The sequence below is a fragment of the Mytilus trossulus genome, chromosome 1, assembly GCF_036588685.1.
Source record: "Mytilus trossulus isolate FHL-02 chromosome 1, PNRI_Mtr1.1.1.hap1, whole genome shotgun sequence".
NCBI classification, from domain to species: domain Eukaryota; kingdom Metazoa; phylum Mollusca; class Bivalvia; order Mytilida; family Mytilidae; genus Mytilus; species Mytilus trossulus.
In genome coordinates, this window is record NC_086373.1 from 39,295,946 (window position 1) to 39,320,174 (window position 24,229).

At 31.7% G+C, this 24,229-nt stretch overlaps 1 long non-coding RNA gene across 1 annotated transcript; it reads left to right on the forward strand.

The window, feature by feature from the left end:
* The first annotated feature begins 244 nt into the window (after nt 1-244).
* LOC134707768 (uncharacterized) lies at nt 245-931 on the forward strand. The gene is made up of 2 exons (XR_010105762.1): nt 245-394; nt 832-931. It is a non-coding gene; the product is annotated as an uncharacterized LOC134707768 (long non-coding RNA).
* The last annotated feature ends 23,298 nt before the right edge of the window (nt 932-24,229 follow it).

Below are 24,229 nucleotides of genomic sequence, written 5' to 3' on the forward strand. Positions count from 1 at the left end.
CTAACGGAAGATGTTTATATAGATAAATAAAAATGAATTCACCTATTATTTTGTCCACAATCTGCGCAAAAAGATTGAAACTTATTGAAATCAGCTTAAATGGCATACGCCCATTATCACAAAATGAATTTCACGTGAAAATATTCACAAGGGGGAGACATTTGCATGTTTAAATGTTGTGGCCTTTGTAGCTGACTATTAAACTGTGACTTTTTCTAACTTACATTTTATTCATTTGTTTATTTTAACTTTTGTAGGATCAATTAGACGTACCAAAATTTATGGTAGATTTTCTGAAATGCAGATTAAAATGGAGAATGGAAATGGGGATTTTAAAGAAGAATATAAGCTTAGAAATGACTACAACCATCCTGGAAGAGCAAATTTTATGAAGGTATTTATTATTTTAAATCCTTAATCTACATAACATGTATTTGCGCAAAAATATACAATAACCTTTACAATTTTTTTTTTCTTTGTAAGACCAAGAAAATGTTACAGGTTCTTCATGGCTGGCTACTCTTTATAGTTGAGAAAACTATAGTGTACAGTTTATATATATGTATATATGTCTTATTTTAAAAAGTGGTGAAATCTACCGTTACTCTTGTTTAATAATAAAAAAAAAACTCTAGATGTATAAAATAGCTACAATTGTTGCTTCACAATCAATTAACACTGATAAGTTGACACTTTTCAATATATTTTTGTAAAACCACTGGATTTAATGAAGAGAAATAGTTTATAGTGTAATTTTGATTAAATTAACCGAAGCTCCACTTGCTTAATCACAAAACTGGAGGACTAATTTGTTTACACTTTATTTTACAGAAGCCAGCAGATGTCAAAGGAAATAAAAAGAATGGAACAAAGGAAACTTTGAAAAAGAACAGTGATATGAAAATATTTAATAAATGTTTCGCATTTATAATTGTAGTTCTATCTTGTATAGTGTTGACTAATTATATATAACATGTATAAGGTAGCAGAGAAAACAGTTAAAAAACTATGCAGAAAAATGTCTGACGGTACCTATGATCAAACATGAGATCAAGAAATACTTTTAAAAAAAATGCGCAAAGATATTTGAAATTAGAAAAAAGAATACTTTCTGTAAGTAAAACCATGACAAACTATATAATATTATGTGTTCAATAAATACAAAAAATAGGGTTATGTCAATGAGATATCAATCTAAATCTGACAAAAGTATACAAAATATATGTTGATTCAACTGTAATCAACAAACAATTGTAAAAGGAGATGTGGGGTAAAGATCAGTATGACAGCAGTTGTTTTTCAGATGCAGATCTAGGATTATGAGAAAAGTGGCCACAGGCTCTAAACTAGACAAAGTTGAAGTGAAATAGTTGGAACCAGATAAACCATAATTATACCCAGGACCCCCCCCCCCCCCATAATTCAAACATGAACAACTGGTTTTTTTTAATATTTTATAAAACGTTTGAATAATGATATTCGAAAACATTTTTCTAATGATATTCATAAAATATTTAAATGATGTTTTGAGAATATGAACATTATTAAAACATTTTGTTTTTTGAACATTTTCACAACATTTTATCCTGCAAAACATTTTTGTTTTATGTTTTAAAAATGTTTCAAGGATATTTTAATATAAACAAACATTTATAAAACATTTTACAAACATTGTCAACAAAATTTAAGAAACGTTTTAATGATGTCTTAAAAATATTCTGGAAATGTTAAGGAAAATTTTTTGAAAATATTTGTGATACCATACAATGGCACGTTATTTAAATATTTTCTACGATATTTTCACAACATTTTTCAAAATGTTTTAAAAACATAAACAAAATATTTTTGTGTTAACTGGGTGAAAGTACGAAATTTTATTGTATCAAAATTTCATTTTACATTTTTTTTTTTACTTTACATTTAGGAATAACTCTCTTTACTGTCGTTTGGGCTTAGATCACTTTGTTATTGATATCAGCTTTGCATTATTTTTTAAAAACCTCAACTAATACATGTTTTCAAATCATGCATAGTTATACATTGATCATAAAACTTTTAAATGGCTCAGATCTTTTATCAAATATTTAATAACTTTTAAAAAATTACTAAAACTTGAGAGTAAAATTAAATATCTTTATCAAGAATTCAACATTTCTTTTATTTAACAGATATATAGAGAATATTTAGTTAACCTGAATAAATATAACAAAATAGGAAGGGACAAAAACATTGCATGATATTTCTGTGCCACATCAGAAAAGTTTGCTGGTGCGTTGCTGTTCTCCTGTCTTTCGGGGTTTGGTAATAAATGTGTATTTACGGGTTTACAAATACACACGTGTGTATTATATTTAAAGTATAAAAACAAAATTTCTTAAGTGAATGAATGAAACAGTAATTGATTATCTTTTATATCAATTTCTTAACGATTACAAAAATTGAATAATGCTATACACAAAAACATTTTCATATTTGAGAAAATTTTCTAAAAATGAAAATTCAACCAATTTTCATTTTTCAATATTTCAAGGCAAATTGAAAAATGCTCTAAGTTGGAGCATTTTTCATTTTTCAATTTTGAAAGACAAATTGAAAAATGCTCCACGTTGGAGCATTTTTCATTTTTCAATTTTTATAGACAAATTGAAAAATTCTCCACATTGGAGCATTTTTCATTTTTCAATATTTTAAGGCAAATTGAAAAATGATCAAGGTAAGCAGTTTCAATATTTTGTTCTTTAGAAGGAGATTGAAATTTGTTTTTGTTCTAAAACTATCAAGTTCAAATGTTTTAATTTATTCAAAATATTGATAAGATAAAGTGTTTTTAACACAAACTTATCATTTCTTTTTATATTATCCACTTGGAAATAAATAATGTAATATCATGAAAATTACAAATTTCAAATCTCATAACGAATTTGAATTTTAAGAAGTGACTCTAACAATTTTTTGTAACATTTATCAAACAAATTAACTTTAAAATTTGTAGAGTATTTTGCAAAATCTATATTTCAAATTAAAATGAAAAATGTTTGGCGTAAATATACACGGTCTAGATGAATAGAAACAATGTGCTGTCAATGTTGTTCTTTATTTAGGCCAAGACTTAAATGATTCTTTAACAAAGGGAGAAAAGTTGGAAATAAAAAATAATGTGTTAAATTTGACATTAAAGAAACGATGCACTGCAAAATATAAATTGAAAAGGACAGAGCTTTGTTCCCTTAAGAAAACAGTTTGTAATTCAAATAATAGAATAACAAGCCAAAGAACTGTGTTGAAACGTATAAGGTCACAAAATGTATATCTCCAAAAAGTAAATGATAAAAGCATTGCATAGTTAGATGATCTGAAGATTCAGAACAATGAATTAATAGCTCAGATGGCTAGTTTGCAAAATGAATTATCTTCTCTTAAGGAAAAGTTCAAAGATGAAAGAGAGGACAATGAATATTTAAGACTTTTAATATCTGATGATATAGCCAAACCGATCAAATTGTATGATGAACAATCCAGAAAATACACAAAAGAAGCACAAGAATGTGTTTACCAGTTGTTAAATAACAATGTGACTACTAGTCGTGTTGGTCCGGTTATTACTACAGTGTTGAAACTTGGTTGGTATGAGGCCAAATAAGTTGCCATTTGTCTCTACTGTTAACAATATAAAGGTTCGGAGACTTATTCTCGCCCAAACACAGTTAGCTGAAGAATAAAGTCAAAATAATTCAACTTGTTTACTTAGCGACGAGACATCAAAATATGGAACAAAATTTGAAGGTGATCATGTGTCTGACAATGAAGGGAGATTATGGGTATTAGGTTTAAGAAACATCTTGACCAAAGGGGCAAAGGACACTCTAAAAACATTCCAAGATATTCTTCAAGACATAAGTGAAGTGAAGTTAAGTTTGTGACCATGACGCTGGCAAAAAAGTATTGCTAAACATTGTTTCTACTATGTCAGACAGAGCATCAACCCAAATTAAATTCAACGAATTATTGGAAGAGTATAGGGCTCGAATGTTATAAGATCAGTTAGGTGAATCATGGGGTCAGATGAGTGACAATGAAAAATCATCAGTTACCAAACTTAACAATTTCTTTTGCAGTTTACATGTCCTTGTTCATGCGGCAGAGACTTCAACAGCATGTCTTCTTGAAGCAGAGGGAGGATTATTTGAAAATTGTCCACCAATTTATGATGCGACATTTAAGAAAGCAAGTGAACCTGGATGTCTTCGACTCATTATAACTGTATTGAAAGCTTTTAGCTGTGGAGGAGATGAAAAAAATGGAGTTTACGGTCCATTTAGTGTTTTTATCAGACCATTTTTAAAGGAAAATGGTATACATAGCATCCCAATCGACCGATTTAAGGGCAACCGCTTTAATAGTTTATTCACTAATGCAGCTGGTGTGTACTTTTTCAGTTTCAAAATTAAAGATTTTTTACAGTCAAATGACAGTAATAGATTGCTGAAATCGGTGAAGTTTGATGTCAATAATAATGTGTTTGTAGCAGGATGCAAGGCCCTTGGTTTGATTGCGTATCTCATCACAGGTCCCTTATGACAGGTAATTGAAGACAAAACAATTCACATTCTTGATATTTCCGTTTACTACAAAGAAATAATCGAGTATGTAGAATCATCAATTGGTGACATTGACAGTTTTATGTCTGGAATAACTTTGTTGTCTTTTTGTAATAGGGAGAGTTTGGCCAAAGACAGTATCTTCACTTCTGTGATTGATCCATCTGATTATGATGATAAGTTAGTGTGATTTTACGAGTGATTTTGCCTGGTATATGAAATCTGTTAAAACGATTATTTTCAGACTATCTTACTGGAGGAAAATGGGATATTGAGAGGAACAATCAGGAATTACGGGAAAATTTATCAAGTGCTCCAAAACATAATAAATTTTCTGAAACCATTTTTGGTCACTTGGACAGAATCCTTAAAGAGAAACCCAATATATCCTTAATCGAGAGCGAAGCATATATTATGTTTGTTCACAATAAAACTGATGATGGGCTTAATGGCAAAAATGAGCAAGAAAAGTCATTGTTGTTAAGTAAAGCAAGAAAAGATGTCAAGTCAACACGTCAAAAGTTGAAGAAACGTCTTCTAGAGATAGAAAGGTGTCGAAAAAATTAATAAAGCAGAGGAAACAGAAAGAGAAAGAATTAAAAAGTTAGAAGGGTTTACCAGTGCAATCTTAGATTGGGGATTGTGGCAAACAGTTGCACAAGTAGATTTACATATTGGGACAATCAGCAAATGCAAGAAGAATAAAATAGAAGCGTTAAAAGCCCAACTGAATTTTAGAAGACATGTTCTTATGCAAAAAACCAAGGAAAGAGCTAACTTTGTTATAACTTGTAATGTCAAAAAACTAGTAGAGCATGCTTTTACAATAACTTCTAGTACTGTGGACATTCAACAGGAGGGGGATGTTCCCATCTTAGTGGGAAAGGCAATTAAGATGTATTTTGAAGGAACAGATGGGTCGGTGAAGACTTCGTGTACAGGACATGTAATATCAACGATACACACAATTAGTATAATTCAAATAAAATTGAGAATGGAAATGGGGAATGTGTCAAAGAGACAACAACCCGACCAAATAAAAAACAACAGCAGAAGGTCACCAACAGGTCTTCAATGAAGCGAGAAATTCCCGCACCCGGAGGAGTCCCTCAGCTGGCCCCTAAACAAATATATACTAGTTCAGTGATAATGAACGCCATACTAAGTACACAATTTAACTAAAATTAAAATAATACAAGACTAACAAAGGCCAGAGGCTCCTGACTTGGGACAGGCGCAAAAATGCGGTGGGGTTAAACATGTTTGCTAGATCTCAACCCCACTCAACCAGTATTCAGGGATCAGTATTGAATTAGCAATGCATCAAATAAACCCTAAAATTGTTAAAATGGATAAATTATTTTCTTCTTTTTACAATCTTGATTGAATTTTACTTACAAAATTTTATTCACGATAAATACATTTTAAAATTAATAAGGCAGCTTATGGAAAACCGGTACTCAAACTTTGATAATCAAGACAAATATAGGCCATGTGCCATACATTTATAATATGAATAAAAAGATAACAGATATGGAGTTTATGTCAGGAAAGTCGATATTTTCAAAAAAATAAAATAATGTATGAATGAAAAAAAAAGGGGGGGACACTAAATTTCTGCATCATAAACTGTTTTGAAAATATTTCCCAGATTATATTGGACTATGTTCACTTTTATTCACCATTTGAGAAATTGAAAGTTTAGCCTTGTTTAATGTTGAATTGTCCTTTTCAGGTGCCAGGTTATTCACAATGGTTCAATGTCAAGTTTGAAGGAGACCATGCCATTTACACATACCGACTTATAGAGGACTATCGACGCGGAGACATTGAAATCATCATTCAAAACTGTGAGATATTGAGAATTTAGTACTATGAGTGATAGTAATGAGATATTCTATCAAAGCAATCAACCAGAAGGACCTTTGGGATGAATTATCCTGTCAAAACTATGTCATACTCCATGTTGATTGTATTCCGTCATAGCCGACAGAAAACACTTTAAATTCTGAAAAACGTTTTTGAATATAACTTTTTAATTATTAAAGATATCATGTTAATTCTCTTTGCATTGTATTTCTCTTGAAATTCCCGTTTAAATGATGTATACTATGGGTATATGAAGATATTTTTTGAATTTTCATTGTTATCGCTACCAGTAGTCAACATTTCGGTTTTGACATGAATAATATATGGTTATTTTAATAAATTTCCTGTTGACAAAAAACTTTATTTTTTTCGAAAAACTAAGGATTTTTTATCCCAGGAATAGATTACCTTAGCCCTATTTGACACAACTTTTTGAAATTTTTGGTTCCAATGCTCTTCAAATTTGTACTTGAATTGTTTGGCTTCATAATTTTTCGAAAACTGAGTGTCACTGATAGATTCTTATGAAGACAAAACGCGCGTCAGGCGTATTAAATTATAATCCGGGTGCCTTTGTAAAAATAAAATATAAAACGTATGCAATATCTGTATTACACATACATTACAAATAATTTCACAAAAAACAGATCGTGTTTAACTTTTGAAACAAAAAAGTTATGCGTTTCTATCGAAAGGAAAAATACATCCACAAATCCGTATTTTGAGGAAATATATGAAATTTGAAACTCAATTTACTCAAAATTTAGCACATGAAGGTATATTTTTTATTACATATTTGATTTAATCTGGTAAAAAAATAGCCTACATGCAAATGTTCATCAAATTCTAAATACGGGATCAAAACTGTATCGTATGCCCTTAAAATACAATAATTGTTTAATTTACAATTTAAAGATAGGCGAAAGTACGAATGGACATTCAAACCCAAAAGTCGAAAATAAACTGACAATGTCATGTCCAAAAATAAAAGAAAATCAGACAAAACGATAGTGCAAAATAAAAAAACACAGAAAAAGAAAGACTAAGCAACATGAAAAAGCACAAGTAAAGTCTAATAATGTTGTTGACAAATTAAGGGACAAGTCGTATCATAAATAATACCAACTCCTCAGGAGCAGATGATACATATTGTTTCTACTATGTCGGACTTTATATGCAAACGTTTTTTGATTTTATTGGAATTTGGTTCATGAACACGTACACAAACAATAATTGCTATTATGAAAGGTTATTTATTTGTAGAAACGGCGATAGATAATTCATTGTTTATTGACACAAAAAACAGAGGGTCAAGCTATTTTTGTAGCATGATTATCTTTCGCTCATATGTTTATGAAAGGTAATAAGAAAACACTGCATCTCACCTAAAATCTAAACTTTTCAATAGGCGTTTAAGATTCATCCGAGTACTCGAGTAGTATGACCGAGTATCCGAGTATTAAATTTCAGATCTTTTGACATCCCTAATATATATGATATCAATATCATCTTCTCTGGTACCAATCCCATTAGGAGGCCTATGTGGATTCTTATTATGGTGTCATCTTATTGTAAAATCACCCACCAGTGTATTCCTCAATAAAAAAGTTTAATGACTCTTGAAATAATTATTTTGAACTAGAATTGTCTTATTTAATTGTTGAAAGAAAAACAACATGTTTATTGCCTGTAAATATCAAATTCATTTGAACAAACCTCATCTTTGAGCAAAATGATATCTGCTTTAGTTTTACAGAAGAATGAAGGCTATATATACATAGTTGTCAAAGGTATATTTTAAACAAAATTAAACCATTTTTTAATAAAAAAAATCAAAAAAAAAAATCTTTATACTCAAAAAGTAGTAGACCTAGAACACCCATCTAGACCTTATGTTGCAAGGTTTCTGTCTGTTTCTTGACAGATGTACTTGACCGAACTTTCATGTTTGATGACTGTTAATTTTGCAACAAGTTTTCCCGAATAGGTGAGTTCCTAAGAACATTGAATACCATATTCAACTAAACCTTCACCTTGTTTTCATGGTTTACTGGCTGTGATAGATTGCAACTGATTAAGTTTATCGGTCACTTTATTATTCCATTGCCAACACACTTATAGGTTCTTTAACACCATTTTAAACACAATAGGATCAACATCCTTCAATAAGTGTTGACCAAACATGGTACAGTATACATACAAAGTAATGTATAGAACCTTATAATTTCTAGGTTAAAGGCCACAGACAGGGTTTCCGCTGGCGGTCGAAAAAATAATAATTGTGGCGATAAAATTCGTCATTTGCGAAAGAATTTGTGAAAAGAAATATATATAACGATTTAATTTCCTCCATCTTGTTTATTTACTTTTTACCCGATCAGACAATACTCGGAATTCACCTTGACCTCATTAAGATTTGGACAGAAAATCAATAATCAGCTGATTGCATTTTATAGCTATCGACAACAAAGGACAAATTACATCATGTAAATGTAACGGAATTTGATGAGACTGTTATTAAAGTGAGAGGGTTAGCGCTATAGAACCAGGTTTAATCCACCATTTTCTACATTTGAAAATGCCTGTACCAAGTCAGGAATATGACAGTTCTTGTCCATTCGTTTTTGATGCGTTTTGTTTTTTGATTTTGCCATGTGATTATGGACTTTCCAAATTGATTTTCCTCTGAGTTCAGTATTTTTGTGATTTTACTTTTTAATAAAGGTGTTGATTTAACTGTTTGACAAAATGATATGGATAAATGGCCTCCGCTAAATGTCACATACTGAATTTATTTACCACTTGTTTTAAGCAAACTTTTGACGTCTCCTCTTCTTTTAAAGATAGTTAAGAAAAGAAAGCTGTTGTTGTGGCGAAAAATGTTCAAAAGCCAGAAAAATCTCCGATTAAACTTTAATTATCCTTTGACTTTAATATAGGTAATTGATTAGGGAGACTACTTTACAGTCGTTTGAGTGACACACTTGTTTCAAGCACAGTTTTACGTCTCAACTTTTTAATTTACGATGGTCAAGAAAAGAAAACTGTTGTTAGGAAGAAACCTATCAAAAAGGTTGGGAACAACCCCTCGAATGTGAGTAACCCTTCAATGCAATGACTACAAATGAAATAAAGGATCAATTTCATGTGATAAAAGCTTTTGTCTTGTTGTAAAAACCACTTCTTAGTACTAAAGGGCACATCAGTATTATTCTTTTAAAGAAACTTTCCCTACAAACTATACTGGTATTATATGATCAAAACATGTCCATTAATTTTGTGATTTGCTAGGACCTATATCTTCTTTAATATTAATAATAGTGGCCCCCCTCATTTAGAAAAGTTGTTTAAGTACAATATTTTTCCCTTTTAAGTTAATAAAATTCTGTTGTTTTGAAGTAAATGTTTAGTGTTTATTTATTAAAATGTAGACTAAGATAAGTTTGAGAGAATAATTATAGACACAATGGGGCAAAATCATCTTATTTAAGGGGAAAAGGGGGGGGGAAGGTAAATTTTAAACGAAAAATATATTTATGTTTCTTGGAGATAAAAATAATAAAGTGGCGAAAAAATATTGTTATGGCGAAAGAGGTTGCGAATAAAAAAATTGACCCAGGGGAAAGCCTGGTCACAGAGTCGAACATTTTCACAGCCAGGGGATACCATGCTTTGCGTTGCCCTAGTTACCCTATCTTTTTCCATTGTGTCAACTGTAAACAAACTAAGCAGTTATGTTTCTTTTTTAATAGTTCAGGTTTAACATTGTTATAAAAAATTCCGTTTTAAATTAGAATAAACCATGGCCATAGGTTATAGATAATATGGATCCCCATTATTTCTATCTGTCAAAATGCATATATCATAGGTGTATTTTTAGGTTAAAGTTTTTCAAGTTAATTTATTAAGGAAAATATAAAATTATGTTATTTCACCTGGTGACACATATATGAATAATATTTCAGGTCAATGCAGCATCACTTTTGTTTCAAGGTCATCATACTAAAAAAGTAGCCAAGCAAATGGTCAAAAAGTTAAACAGACACAGAATTAATCAACTTCGAAAATTGAAAAAGAAGTCAGAATTCAATTCACAGATTAAAGAAGGAACCACGTATGATCATAAAAGTGAATGAAGTAATATCTGATATTCAGCAAATACCATGACCGTCTAACTATAAATGATTCTGAAAAATCTATTATCTTTGAGTTAGAAACAACAGGTTTATATCGAAATAGTGACATCACCCAGATTGCTGCATCAAATGGGTCAAATTTCAAAGATATATAATGCGAAGATAAAAAAATCACACACGAAGCCAGTAAAATCACATGGCCTATAATTAAAATGTACCTGAATGGACCCTTAGTCCTGACTTGTGCTATTCAATAAGCACTATTATATCTTATTGATTTTGAAAATTACATAACAAACCTGTTCTTGTAGGACATAATATAACCAATTTTGATATAATGGTTTTGGAAAAACAGATTAAGAGAATTCAATTTGTTTGCTAGATTTTTTAGACATGTGAAAGGTTTCATTGATACATGGAAACTTTCTCAAGCTAGTTTTTCATAAGAAAATATAAGGTTGCCATTTACAAACAGCAGGCACTTGTAAAGGACGTATTGGTCACAGAATATCATGTTCATAATGCTAAAGAAAATGTTCTATCTTTGAAGGAACTGTTTTACAAGAAACTACGTGAAAATTGTACTGATGATGATTTTCACCATGTTAACTTTTATCATTCTAGATTATCTTTGAAGCCTCTAGTTGATAAAAAAAAAACAACATCAATGCATCAATATGTTTCAAATTAGCTAGAAGTAGAATTACTTCATCTCACTCAAATTGCAAGGACAAAGTTATTTTGACAGAAACACAAAGTGAACTGTAATTATGTTGGTTCTATAATTCAACATTCAACGGAGGCATGGGAATAATAAGAGAACTTTGATAAAACTGAAATCAAAATAATGTTTCATTTTTATGTTTGTTGGTTGGTACAGTACAGTAAATGCCTTTAATTAGTTTAATAGTCTCCTTCCTATTTCTTATGTAAAAGAAAATCCACCTTAGCAAACATTTTAAACCAAGCTAAAATCATAACATGTTTCCATTGATTCTATCTCAGCTAAAGTAATTGTGTGTGTATGATTAATTTTTTTTTAAAACTCTGTGTGAATATGTTTGAAAGGGAAAAAAATATGATAATTTGTATGTTGCTCTGAAAGTATGCTATTTTGTCATAAATGTGTATATCTGACCAAATCATTGTGTGGTGCGTGGTGTCCCTCTTTTAATGTAAATGAAGTTTTTGTTATTCTAGAAATCTGATTTGACTGTTCATATATAAATATAATTAAGCACTATTGTCATAATATTATATCTTTTTTCAAAAATCATTTTGTGTTCTCTAACTTTTGGTGAAAAAATTAATTGTTCATGTGAAAAGGATGCAACCCTCTGGCACACTGTGAAAAGTTGTAAGGTTGTAAGCTACTGGCGTAGATGGAATAAACACGTAAACTTGACCTTCTGCAAATCAAATTTCGCTTTTGGTATATTTATTGTTATGAATTCATATGTCATTTGATAAGGTTCATCTTAAATATTGTTTGTTAATTCACCTCAGACTCATGTCATGGTTTATTATACCCCCACAAACAAAGTTTTTGGGGAGTATATAGGAATCACCCTTGTCCATCCGTCTGTTCGTCTGTCTGTCTATATTTCTAGTAAGCACACCTTCTTCTTAAAGAATAGACAAATACTGATGTAACTTTACAAAATTGCAGTACACAACCATAGAATGTACATGAAGGAAAATAATCCCGGTTTGAAATATTTCAAGGGAGATAATTGAATTTACTTAGTTTAATATTGCAATATGTGTAAACAGGTATTGTAACCGCAACTTCTCCTTAACAGCTTAATTGATATCGATGATATTTTACACACTTGCAGTACAAAACCTGTGAATGTACCTGAAGGGAAATATGACTGGTTTGAGGAATTTCAAGGGAGATAATCGAACTTACATAATTGGTAACCGGTTTGGAAATCAGGTCTTGTAAGCCCAACTCCTCCTTAACGGCTTAATAGATATTGAAACTTTACACACTTGAAATACACAACATAAGAAATAAACTTCCTGTTTGCCAATACTTGGTTGGTAAAATTTTATTGGCATGGATATGTTAGATATGGTATAAGAGGCAGAGGGCCTAGACACTGTTCTCGGTTGTTACAACAGCGACAAAATGTCGAGGGGTGTATTTATTGCACCTCTTCGTCTATCCGTTTTCGAATGTAACGCGTCTTCTGATTGGCTGATGTTATTTTGTTATCAGCCCATAGATATAATTCAGTCATGTGACCGTGACGTCATCAACGTTTGTCTATGCTTTTCCACGGTTTAAAATGGAAATTTAGAATTAAATTACAAAAATATGACTGTAATAATTTTTCTGTCTATTCGAAATAACATATAAAAAAATGTGGTGCACACGTTTAAATAACCCGCTATGCGCCTCATTCAGTGGGCACCAAATGTTTTATGTTATTTCTTCATAGACAAAAACTGCATCATTTGATTGTCCTGTGAAACTGTATTATTCTGTGTAAACAAAAAGGATATGACAACATGTGTCATACTTTGTACTCACGATTTTGAAAGATACACAGAAAACTGCTGTAGATCACTGTGTCATTAGGCGTCTCAAAAACTTTTTCAGGTCAAAAAATAGTAGTGATGATCTACATTTTTAAAAGCTCGTTGCTTTGACCATTTTATGTCAAATTTAAACAAAATATTCATTGGATATAGTGACCGACTTATTTCGGCTAGAAAGAGTGTGTTTTTGAACTGATTGAGGATTGCTTAGAATATCAACTTTGGATGCTGCAGTTCCTGTGCGTGCATTGGCTAAGGTTACCAGTGGATACATGCACCACTATTCTGTCTGTATCTCCTCAAGTCGTCTGTTTTTTGTGTCTGTATATGTTCTACCTCATCCTGTCATGTCAAGTCTAAAAAGATTCGTCCGAGACCATTCTTCATGTATGTGACAACTCCATTATGGATTTTTGAAGCTACCAGAATTCTAGTTTTTCATAGAAATCCACCCAAATTGGCAGCTGAAATGTAAAAACGTACAAAATATATAAAATCAATTAACAAAACAACATAGCCTCAAAAATCAAAATTACGAACGATTTTTGACTTTTCGTAATTTTTTGGTAGAATTTTTTTTTTTTTAGTTATATGAATATATAGAATTCAAGATGTATGTAGGCTTTTCATTTTGAAACATAACCTAAATAATTTTCTATACATGTTAGAATACTTCAGTACGTTTTGCGTGACCTGGTTTTATGGGTCTAGCAACCGAAATATAGACGCAACTTCGAACAGCACTCTATTTATATATCTGGCAGAGAGCAATTAAAAATTACATTTATCTAATCACACAAACACATATCCAGATAACAATAAGAAGTGTAAATTGTTATTTTACTATAACTACATCAGCTTTGTGACCAATAAAAAATACTGTCAAAACACTTCATGTGTGTGTAAAGGAAAGATATCAGAATTGTTTTGTATTATATGCAAGTTCCTCCTTCTAAGGAGCAATAAGTAAATGTTACTCTTTTAATGGTACCATCTGGTACACATGTCACAACGACCCATTCTAATAGATCATATATCATGCAAACCTCACAAATTCCATTACCTAAATCAACTTCAACATCCTCATCCTCTTTTGAAACCTTTTTGACAGACTTTTTTCTCCATTTTCTTAAGATTAAGTCTTTTTTGTAAGTTTTGATCTACTACTAGACGTTGTTCTATTAAGAGGTTGGCTAGAAGAAGACGGGATTAGCTCTTCATGTTTAATGTTGATGGTTTTTAAGGGATTATTCTTGGTCAGTTTGTTTATCTGCAGTAAAAAATCATGCACCTTTACATGTTGATCTTTTAGTTTTCGATTTCTCATTGCAGGGAAAACGTCAATTAAAGCTTCTGGAATAATTCTGATGTCGCTCAATATACTAGGATTTCCAACTTCCTTTCGACGCCTAAGTGCCTGTTTGCCACTATCTAGGACTATGGACCTATTGATTGGTATTATACCTACACGACAGAATGCAGTTATATAGTCGTGGCGACACATAGTATTTAAAGCAACTTTTGCATGTGGTACCTTTTTCCTTGAAATGCGTATGAATAAGTAACCAAGTTAGTTCATTTATTTACAGATTTCCACTTTACACTTGTGGAACACTACAACATATAATGAATGGAGAAGATGAGTAGGGTTTGGGTGTTAACAGAGCAGCTCTATCTTATTTCTATATCAGGCGAAAGATGCGAGGGACAATCAAACTCATGAATCGAAAATAAACTGACAACACCATGGCTTAAAATAAAAAAGATAAACAATAGTACACATGACACGCCATAGAAAACTAAAGAATAAACAACACGAACCCCACCAAAAACTAGGGGTAATCTCAGGTGCTCCGTAGGATGATCAGATCCTGCTCCACATGTGGCACCCGTCGTGTTGCTTATGAGATAACACATCAGGTAAATAGTCTAATTCGGTAGGTCACATTCATAAAAGGGAAGGGGATTGTAGTTACGAGGTAAAAAAATATCCGATATCATTTGTGAAACGGTTATTCCATAATGGTCAACCAACTCGTGACGGCGCCCGTAAAATGTAAGTGAGTGGTCTCCTTCTGTCTGCTTTATAATTGATGCAATTTATGATAAATTCGATCATAGATACCAGGATTAAAAATATGTATTTAGAGATTGTTCTTCCATTGTGAGTGAGATTTTCCTTCCGGGTTTTGTTGTACATCATCTTAGCCAACCTTTATTGTGATCATTCAATGTTGTTTAGGGGATGCCAGAGTCTAGCTGTGGCGGATAAACTGTTTCCTCTACTGATAGCCCTAACAGCTGCTACCGTAGATTTTGGGTCATGTTTTTTGTCCTCTTTTCTATGACATCTACAAAACGAAGGGAAAATAAGTTTTGCAATTACAACCTTAAAAAGTTGTTTCTGATTGGAAGTTTTGACGTTTTCTCTTACGTCATCGTTTGGGCAAAAATATATTAAGAAAATCCTTTGAACCGTCAACTACATTTTAAATTGACACCCTATGCATTGATTTGTCTGTTGAATGCAGGATGTGTATTTGATTTAATTGAAATAACAAGTCAAAATACTGCTGAATAAAGGCAACAGTAGTATACCGCTGTTCAAAACTCATAAATCCATAGACATAAAACGAAATCTGGGCAACAAACCAAAACCGAGGGAAACGCATTAAATATAAAAGAACAACGACACATCATTAAAATGTAACACACACAGAAACAGACTAGCCATTGAACAAAATCCTATGAGAATAACAAATATAACATCAACACCAAATACATGAATTTGGGATAGATAAGTACCGTAACACGTCTTATAGTAATGTGAATTCACACTCATAAATAAGAGAAAACAAACGATACAACGGTAAAATGTAACACACACAGAAACGAATTTAATATAACAATGGCCATACTCCTGACTTGGTACAGGACATTTAAGGAAAAAATGGTGGGTTGAACCTTGTTTTTGTGGCATGACAAACCTCCCTCTTGTATGGCCATGTGAAATATACCATTAAAATGACAACACAACATTACAGGACTACAATAAAAAAATGAATAGAACACAAGTGACAAAGAAACACACGAATAATAGCTAACAAAAGGCAAAAATTAAAATTTAAATAAGCCAGAAGTGCATTTTGTCCACACAAGACCTGCTAGTGACGCCCAGGTACAAAAGTTTGAAAGCCGAAACAAGTACAAAGTTTAACAGCATCGAGGACCACAAGTTCAAAAAAAGGTCCATAAACACCAGGGGTTTTTTTTAGGTAGAAGAACTTCACTATTATTTAGAATAATTTATACTTTTGCAAATAGTAAATCTTATAAAATGACTATACAAATGAATTTGTAAAACAGATCATCGAAAAATGAAAAATCTAATTTCATGTGCTTCTAAATACTAAAAAAAAACTAAGGGTGATCTCAGGTGCTTCGGAAGGGTAAGCAGATCCTGCTCCACATTCGGCACCCGTCGTGTTGCTTATGTGAAAACAAATCCGGTACAGCCATTATTATGTATAGCTCTGTGACCTTCCGAATTAGACTATTTACCGAATTTGTTATCACATAAGCAACACGACGGGTGCCACATGTGGAGCAGGATCTGCTTACCCTTCCGGAGCACCTGAGATCACCCCTAGTTTTTGGTGGGGTTCGTGTTTTTTTTATTCTTTAGTATTCTATGTTGTGTCATGTGTACTATTGTTTGCCTTTTTGTCTTTTTCACTTTAAGACATGGCGTTGTCAGTTTGTTTTAGAATTATGAGGTTGACTGTCCCTTTGGTATCTTTTGTCCCTCTTCTGAGTCTGCGCTAAGTATATTTTATCTAGAATTTTATCAGTGTTGTTTACAAAGCTAGAGAAGCACGTCAAATTGAAGTTTTCTTTGCAGTCAGATATAATCATACAAAAGAAATTGTCTTCAAACATTTCAAATAATTTCAAATGTGAAAATGTATTTAAATCAGATAAGTCTGTACGTTTTTACACTGGGACTCCATCTGTTGCCTCATTTAATGCCATGTTTCTAATTATTAAACCAAAAGTACAGACACTAAGATACTGGAAGGGACCTAAGCATTTTACATGCAATATCTTGAAAAATAAAATCAGTAACAAGCGTGGTCCTAAACAAAAGTTATCCGCTAAAGAAGAAATGACAATGGTTCTGATGAAGTTAAGGCTTAGTCTACTTAATCAAGACCTTGCAGACAGATTTGGAGTGTCTCAGTCGCATGTGTCATGCATTTTCAATACTTGGATAAAGGTTTTATCAAAGTTTTTGATTAGCTTGGTGTTCAATCCAACAAAGGATATTGTTCGGGAAAACCTCCCCCCAACATTTAGAAATAAAACCTATAGTTCAATGCGTCATATTATTGACTGTACAGAAGTCTATTAAGAAACACCGCATAATTTAGAAATGCAGAGTCAAACTTGGTCAGACTATAAACACCATCACACTGGCAAGTTTTTACTAAGCATCAATCCATCTGGTTTGATAAACTTTGTTTCTAAATGTTGCGGAGGTAGAACTAGTGATAAATATCATTGCGGATTCTTAGACATACTTTAACCACTGGATACAGTTATGGCGGACCGTGGTTTTCAAATTAGGGATGAGTTAACATTACACCAATCGTATCTTTTAGTTCCTCCAGGTAGGCGCGGGGCATGTCAAATGTCTAATCAGGAGGTCCAAAATACTAAACAAATTGCAAATAGAAGAATCTACATAGAACAGGCCATTAGAAGAGTAAAATGTTTCAGAATTCTAAAACATGAACTACCCATACCACTGGTACCACATTTAGATGACATTGTTCAAACTTGATGTGGCATTTGTAATATATACCCTCCATTACCAAGGTATGAAGGCAACAACAAATAAATGCTTTCAGCACATGGTTCATGGGAATAAATTTGAGAATTTTAAAAACTTTAAAAATGGTTAATACATGTATCATACAAAATGCTTTCCACATATAGAAAAAAAAGAAAAGAAAATATCGAACTTATATCTGATGAAGAAAATATTGAACTTATATCTGATGAAGAAAATATTGAACTTATATCTGATGAAGAAAATACTTTAGAAATGCATTTCAGTTAAATGCTGAATAATTAAATACTACTCTTGTAACCGAAAACTAATTTGATGTTGCATTTAATATTGATTATTTCAAATCTGGCAATCAACATGCAGTTTTAATGCCTAAAGATTTGACCCTTTCTTATTTCAAAATAAGTTAAGAATGATCTAGGGGAGATAACACTTATTATTTAATAATTTAAATTCAATTGCCAGATTTAAAAAAAAATCAACAAACCTATGAACTTAACTTGTTACTCTACATTGAGCAACTTTGAAAGAAGCTCAGTTTTCAAATAAAACTGTTTGAAATATAAATCATGTTTATTAAGTATTATTACAAATTCCTATTGAAAAAAGTAGTTAGTCTATATGACAATGAAGGTAATTCATTATTTTATAAAAAAATATTTGAAGCTTTTTCAGACAAAATTGGTTCTTAAATTAACAATTTATATTTATTACATGTACAATGTTTTATTTGCAAACACTGATTGACATGAGTAATAATCTATCTTTACTATAGTCTATTATATTGATTCAGTTATTTTTCAACCTGTTATTTTTGTAACTATTTTAAGATTAACAACTCTTTTGTGAGAAATTACATAGTAATATTCTCCTTTGGAATTTTTGCTTCTTTTATTGAACAGTTTCAGCATGGAACAATTTTCAAATATTGGTGAATCAAGCGGTCAACAAATATTATGAAAAAGAATGATAAAATTAAAATTGTATTAGCAATGATATATTTTCTTTAATGTTATGAACTTGCTTAAAATATTCACTTTTTAAACAAGAAAAACCTGTGTTGTAAAAAGCATGAATCATGTGATATGTAACAATCTATTTGCAAGTTACTGTGAATTCTGCATGTTCTGTTATAATAGTTTTTTTACTGAAGTTGTCTCCCTATACAAAATTAATACCTTAGATTTGGACCAAAGATTTAAAATGATAGAGCACCCCATTTGAAGAGATTCTTCACTGGTGAAAAAAAACATTCAATATGATTTATATATTAAAAACTGTATGCCAACACATTTTATTTTTTCTCAATTATATACCTTGTATTATATTATAGCTATTCAATATATGAACATTTGTTTAGAATGTTAATATATGAGCTACATAAGTTAGAAATAAAATTGAGATTGGAAATTGGGACAACAACCTGACAAACGAGTAGAATACATAACTTTTTGAAAGTTTAGTTGATATAAAAATACAATGAAAACATACCAAAAAAGGATCTTTTATTTTGTATTACCGGTAGATTGTTTAAACTAAGCTTTATATTCTATCTGGTGCTTCTCATACAGTACAATGTATTAATCACATAGATAGTTATTACCTCAATGTGAACCAATTTAAAATAGGGCCAAAAATACCCAAAATCATAAACAGTTTGGGCCATAACCCCAAAAATCAACCCCAACATTCCTTTTTTGCTTTGGATCTCATGTGGTACAATTTCATAAAGATCCATATATGTACACACAAGTTGTTGTCTAGAAACTAGAAAAATACTTATTAGGACCTCTTTTCGACATTTATTCCTAAACTGTTGGGACCATAAACCCCAAAATCTCAACTTTCTTCTGTAGTTTCAAACTTTGAGTTTTAATTTCATAGAGTTCACTTAAACTATACTTATTGTCTAGCATCAAGTGTCTCCTAAATTCTTAATGAAGCTGATGACGACGCGGAACATTGATGATGTGATAGCAATTTACTAGTTTTTGTGGTCATATAAAAAATTGGACACTTTGGACCACATTGCAAACCAATTAGAATCACAGGTCAAAAAGTAAAAAAAATCTAGTACACTATTTGAATGAACATATCGAAGAAACCCAAGAATCTAAGTTTTGTGCTTCAATATTTATGATATTCTTCAATAAAAATACAAATAACATGTTAATAATTAATGAAACTATCTATTATTTCTAATGCAGGATTAATTTAAGAAGATGTTAATGAACATCATACAGAAGAAATTACTGAAGATCATAAAGAAACAGAAGGTCCCACTGGACCTGAAACAGAAGATCCCACTGAACAGAAACAGAAGATCCCACTGGACCAGAAACAGTCTTTAGTCTTTAGTATGCGTCATCTTGACACTGATTTTCTCATATGTACTTTGGTCACTTGCGCGTTTGAATACATTAATCACGTTTGTATTTTCTCTTTGTACTTTCACTTTAATTTAGGTAGGCGCTGTTGATACTGATTTATAAAAACAAATGATCAAATCTTCGAGTATCGTCTATAAACTCGGAAACTGCATATTGTATGTCTGCACTGGCTTCGGTGTTAAGTAATTCTTCTAGATCTAGATTAAGTGTTCCTGTTTTGAAATATATTGACTGGCGGAGTTTTTCTCTATCCAAACTGTAATTGTCACAAGATAATAAAAAATGTTCTTCAGATTCTATTTCTCCGCAAGTACATTTGTTGTCTTCTACATGTCTGTTAATGAAATGTTGATACCCCTTTAGTTTGGAGTATCCTGATCTGAGACTGTTTAGTATATTGAAGTGTTTTTTTGATGGTAAGTCGAGTTTGATTCTTTTTGATGCATCTGGGTGATGATTAAAAAATCTTCTCCCAACCTCACTAGATTCCCATTGTGTCTTCCATTTTTTAATGACTGATGTTCTAGCCGCTTGTTTGATGTCTTGTTTTGTCGTGATTGAAGACATTTCCTCCCTATTATCTGCCTCTTTTGCCGCTACTTTTGCCAGACGGTCAGCCTGTTCATTTCCCTCTATATCAGAGAGCCCCGGTGTCCAAATGATGTTGATACTAAAACCCTTTTGTTCCAATTTTCTTTTCCTGTTTTTGATTTCTTGTATGGTTTTGTGATAGTTTTCTGATTTCCAATTTAAGGTTATAATGCCTATGGCGGATTGGCTGTCAGAGTATATGTTAAGTTGTTCAACATTGCGGTAATTATAATTACCAGAAACAGACGATCCCACTGAACCAGAAACAGAAGATCCCACTAGAAATGAAATAGATATTTTACATATTTCTAATTATACAGTGGATTTTATAACTTCTAAATTTCAATCACAGACATCATGTTATGATTTTTAATTTTTTTTTAACAAAACTAAATTGGTGGATCCATACGATGTGTTTCTAAATTTCATAAATTCAAATGTGGCGTAATGTTTGTGCCTTTTCGCCATCGTATGTGACGTCATTTATAGATTTATTGCGTTGAGGCCTGGACTGTGTCGGGTGTGTCTTTTCTGTTTTGGTCTTAGCATTATGTATTCGGGTTTAGTTTTCTGTAATTAGTTAATACATCAGTTTCATTATGTATATCTCTTTCATATTCATTTGATAAAATTTACTGTTTGAAATAGCATTAATTGTTCTAAATAATAAGAATGTTCTTATCCCAAGCATAAAAAAAACACCGTAGTTGGCACAACCTTTTTCAACTTTTGATCTTCAGTGCTGTAAAACTTTGTACTTTTTTTCACTTTCGATCTTTTATATCTGTACGTCACTGGTGAGTCTTTTGAGGACGAGGCGCGTTTTTGGCGTATTGAATTTTAAACCTGATGCTTTTTGTTAACTATTAATCATGTGTTTCTTTGTCTAATATGCTCTCCTTTTTATTTGTATTGTAGTCCTGTAATACTATGTTGTCATTTTAATGATATATTTAACTTTGCCATTAAAGTGCGAGGTTTGGCATGCCACAAAACCAGGTTCAACCCACCATTTTATTCCCCTTTTCAAATGTCCTGTACCAAGTCAGAAAGATGGCCATTGTCATATTAATATTATTGTTCGTTTCTGTGTGTGTTGCACTTTAATGTTGTGTCGTTTGTTTTCTCTTATTTTTGAGATATTAAGATAAGACGTGGCACGGTACTTGTCTACCTAAATTCATGTATTTGATTTTGATATTATATTTGTTATTCTCTTTATGCTTGGTCCGTTTCGGTGTTGTGTCGTTGTTCTCCTCTTATATTTAATGCGTTTCCCTCGGTTTTAGTTTGTTACCCCGATTTTGTTTTTTGACCATGGATTTATGAGTTTTGAACAGCGGTATACTACAGTTGCCTTTATTTGATCACACTATCTAAGGACTTTTTCACCACACGGTAGATTGTGGTTTGTCATTACTTCGACAATCTTTGTGACTGTTTTGCTGAGTATGAATTCGCATTACTATAAGACGTGTTACGGTACTTATTTATCCCAAATTCATGTATTTAGTTTAAATGTTTAGTTGAATGTTATATTTGTAATTCTCATCGGATTTTGTCAAATGTGTTAACGTCTTTTCTGTTATATTCTTGTTTTATGGCAAAGAAAAATAATCACCGCCTTCATTTATTAGATTTTGATTTTGATATTTTACGTTTAAAGTTAGATTCAAAACAAACCAGACTTTGATTTTGTTCAACGTAATTTGTACGATATTTTACGTTTAAAGTTAGATTCAAAACAAACCAGACATTGCTTTATAATATAGGTCATTGCTACCTTAGTTTGCTGTTAATAAGTATTGAAATGTGCATTGTTATTAAATGCAATATCAGTATTTAGTTCAAATATAATCTTAAATCAATCATAATTCTATCTTATTCATTCTTATGTGACGTCAATCTTCATTTTTTGATTTTCTGTTTTACAAATACAAATGACGTAATTTTTTTTTTTCATTTTTTTACAGTTTCAAGTATGACGTCACTTGGCCTCGAGGTTTAGACTTATTCGGATGTTCCTACTTTTTGTGTTGCAAATGAAACTAATCTACTCTTTACACAAGTATTCCACATTCCAAACTAAAAGACAAATTGTAAGAGTTGATATTACTTTGCTTCATAAAAAAGAATGGCTAACGTAGATACAAGTATCTTGTCTTAGGGAGGAATACATCTTACTTTGTAAAGAATCACTCTGATTCAAACAAAAAATTCTCTGAAACCGATATTATCAAGATGTTTGATATCTTGATTGACAACATATTTGTTACTTGCGGAGGACGTGTTTTTTAACAGACTGTCGGCAGTCCAATGGGAACAAACTATGCCCCTCTACTTGCCGACTTATTTCTTTATTATTATGAGGCTGACTTCATAGCGTGAATTGTTTTATATAATATGAATGTTCTTATCCTGGGCATACAAACAATGCCGTATTTGGCAAAACTTTTTCAACTTTTGATCTTCAGTGCTGTACAATTTTGTATTTTTTTCACTTTCGATCTTTTAAATCTGGGCGTCACTGGTGAGTCTCGTGTGGACTAGACGCGTTTTTGGCGTATTGAATTTAAACCTGATGCTTTTTGTTGTCTATTAATCATGCTTTTCTTTGTCTAATATGTTCTGCTTTTTATTTGTATTGTAGTCCTGTAATATTTTGTTTTCATTTCAATGTTATATTTAACTGTGCCATTAAAGTGCGAGGTTTGGCATGCCATAAAACCAGGTTCAACCCACCACTTTTATTCCCCTTTAAAAGTGTCCTGTACCAAGTCAGGAAGATGGCCATTGATATAATATTGTTCGTTTCTGTGTGTGTGTTGCATTTTAACGTTGAGTCGTTTGTGTTTTCTCTTATTTTTGAGATAAGACGTGGCACGGTACTTGTCTATCCCTAATTCATATATTTGGTTTTGATGTTATATTTGTTATTCTCGTAGTGTTTTGTCTGTTGCTTGGTCCGTTTCTGTGTTGTGTCGTTGTTCTCCTCTTATATTTAATGCGTTTCCCTCGGTTTTAGTTTGTTACCCCGATTTTGTTTTTTGACCATGGATTTATGAGTTTTGAACTGCGGTATACTACAGTTGCCTTTATTTGATCAAACTATCTAAGGACTTTTTCACCACACGGTAGATTGTGGTTTGTCATTACTTCGACAATCTTTTAATAACCAAACATGGCTTTTTCCCGATTGTGACTGTTTTGCTGAGTATGAATTCGCATTACTATAAGACGTGTTAC